This window comes from Dromiciops gliroides, chromosome 4 (genome assembly GCF_019393635.1).
Source record: "Dromiciops gliroides isolate mDroGli1 chromosome 4, mDroGli1.pri, whole genome shotgun sequence".
Classification (NCBI taxonomy): Eukaryota; Metazoa; Chordata; class Mammalia; order Microbiotheria; family Microbiotheriidae; genus Dromiciops; species Dromiciops gliroides.
The window spans coordinates 417,376,713-417,380,078 of record NC_057864.1 but is presented as its reverse complement, the minus strand read 5'-3'; positions in this window follow the sequence as shown (position 1 = coordinate 417,380,078).

Sequence of the window (3,366 nt, the reverse complement as noted above, 5' to 3'; positions counted from 1 at the left end):
TGTTTGAATTGTCTTGCATTTCACTTTGGATAATTAAATGGGCCATAAAACATAAAGTTAACATTCATTCAATTGCTTACTGGAATTGGATGTCCTGAAAGCACCTGAAACTCCACATACCCAAAACAGATCTCATCTTCTTTTCCTCAGACCCACCTCTCTACCAAATTCCCCTCTTTCTACTGAGGACACCCTCTAGTCACTTAGGTTCTAAGCATCGATCATGCTCAACTTCCCACTTCCCCGAGCCCCACAGAGCCAATTGGCTCCCAAGTTTTGTCAGTACTATCGCCACACTCTATCTATGGACCAAAAATAAGTAGAAAATGAAGTTACAATAATCATTTGGCTTATTGTGCTTTTAAAAGTTAAATGGACAGCTGTGATAGACTTAGCTCTTCTCAGCAATACAATGATCCAAGACAATTCCATATCCAGAAAAAAGAAATGTGGATTCTGAATGTAGATTGAACCATACTGTTTCTACATTAAATTTTTTTTCTTTTATGAGGTTTTTACCTTTTGTTCTGATTCTTTCACAACATGACTAGTGCAGAACTATGTTTAATCTGATGGTACATAATATAACCTATATCAGATGGCTGTCTTGGAGAGGAGGGAGGGAGGAGAGAGGGAGAAAAATTTGGAACTCAAAATCTTATGAAAACAAATGTTGAAAACTATCTTTGCATGTAACTGGAAAATAAAATACTTTTATGATTAAAACAATTTTTAAAAAGTTAAATGGAAAAACATTTTCAGAATTTCTTAAAATAATCTTAAAAACATTAGTCGTGGATAGAGCACGGGCCCTGGATTCAGGAAGACCTGAGTTCAAATCAGGTCTCAGACACTTAACACTTACTAGCTGTGTGACCCTTGGCAAGTCACTTAACCCCAATTGCCTCACTGAAAAACAAAAAAAAAAACCCATTAGTCATAAAAACTTCTAATTCCATATTTGTTGCCTACAGCAGCAATGACGTGCTTAAATTAAACATAAGAAGTATTATGTCAAAGTGAAAAAAATGCTAAACTTAGAGGCAGGAGAATTGGGCTTGAATCTTACTCTTTATCAGCTGTGTGAACACAGGCAAATCTCAGTTTTCTCATTTGTTAAAGGAAGATGACACATATTTGGAATAACTGCCTTATAGCATGGTTGTGAGAAAAAGTACTTTGCCAACCTTAAATCCACATGTCAGTTTCAATTATGAAAGGGTTAGACTACATGTAGAGATATTAGAAGACATTGCTTTCACTCAGCCAAGCAGCAGTTATTGACTACTATGTTGCCAGGTTGTGCTAAGGTGCCACAGATACAAATAATAATGTGAAACTTTAGTCCCTCACATCCTGCTGGGGGTGGGGGGCTGATCCTTTAAAAAAAATTTTTTTTAATTTTTACAGGCATGGTAGGAGACAATAATCACATGGGTAATGTGGTGTATGAAGAACAAATTGGTTCATTTGGCTGAACTGAAGAGTGTGGGAGGTGGGATCATTTTGTAATCAGCTTGGTGCCAGATTGGAAAGAACATGCCATGAGTTTGTATTTTATCCAAGAGGCAATGGAGAACCATTGAAGCTTCTTGAGCAAGTGACCTGATCATCATACCTTATGAATATCAATCTGACAGCAATGTGAAGGATGAATTGGAGAGGGGAGGCTGAACGCAACAAGAACAATCCAGGCTATTGGGTGTTAAAAGCATTCACTAAGGCAGTGAATGGAGAGAAGTATGGATACAAAAATGTTATGGAGATAGAACCAATGTTTGGCAGTTGATTGTATATGGTTGGGGAAGTGAGTGAATTACTGAGGACAACTCCCAGGTTGTGAAAAGGATTGTGATATCCTTGGCTGAAGTAGAAAAAGGTATGTGAGAGGGAGGGGAAGATAATGAGTTTTATTTTTCAAGATGACTGTTGAATCCCCAGGAGCTGGTAAGATCACTAAGACAATGAAGAGGGAAGAGAAGAGAGAAGACCTATGACATTGCCCATATTACATTCATGCAAAGGGCATGGAGATGGAGAAGGAAAAATGGTCATTCTATAGAGAAAATTAGGAAGAGTCTGCCCAATAGCAAAGGAAAAAACCAAGACAGAAGTGCTTCACAAACCTAGGGAAGGAACAAAATCTAAAAAGTGAGAGTAGGAAAAAAAATTTTTTTTAAAAGTGAGTAGGGCTAAGGGGACTGCTGGATATTGAGTTTAGCAATAAAGAGATCCTTGCTTAGAAAAAAGCCGTTTCAAGTGGTAGAGAGAAAAACCTTATTTTCAGGGTTTGAAAAGTTGGGGGGGGGGTCAAAGTGGAGGCACCACCACAGACAGCTTCTTCTAGAAGTTTGGTTATTAAAGGTAGAAGACATAAGATGATAGCTTTAAGGAAGTTAGGTCAAGTGAAGGCTTTTTAATGATGGAGATTTGGGCATGTTTGCAACAGAAAAGGTTATCTACCAATTCAGAAAGAAATTAAAAATTAAAGTGAAAAAGGTAATGCAAGGAGGCAGCCATGGAAGGAGGCAGTAGGGGATGGGGTCAGAGGTACAAGTAGAGGTCTATGCGTTGGCAACAAAGACCTACCTCATCCTCTGAGGCTGGAGCAGAGGAGGAAAGATGGGGATTGATTCCAAGGTGATCCATAGTATGGAACTGAGGAGGGCCTCACTCCTTTTTTGTGAAGTATAAGCTGATATCCTCTAATAATGGTAACTGAGTAGCACTTTCCAACAGCCTCTGTGGGGGATTCAGTGGCCATGTATGTATATATTTATAGGGTCATGGCCATAGGGTATATCCTCTCTGTGTGTGCATGTGTGTGTTGGTGTGTATGTTGGGGGCATCCAAGGGGACTATTACGAGTCCACAAATAAAGATTATACAAGGCAGAATGTGAAGAGTGAATGAAAAAAAGCATTGCTTATGCACTTACTATGTGGCAAACATTGTGCTAAAGTACTGGGACTACAAATAGAAAATTGAAAGAGTCCCTATTTTCAAGGAGGCTGTATTTTAATAGGGTTGGGAATAAGGACAAAGGAGAGATTTGGACAAACTGGAAAATTTCAAGAGAGAGTCTTTCAGTTGAGATAGGATCAAGAAGAGCTCTGTGGAAAAGGTAGTACCTGAGCTGGGCCTTGAACAAATAAATATTTCTACAGAAGATAGAAGAGAATGCTTCTCAAGGAAGGGGTGATGGATGGCTTAAGTGAATTGTGGTAGGCAGTAAAGTGCAGGACAAGTAGGGGACGGATACTAGAGTTCCATTTGGTTCGTATGAAATGAGGTTGGAAAGAGAAGATGGATTCAGATTGTGGGAGCCTAAAATCCTATAGGGAGTATCTGGGTTTTAAGCAGTTG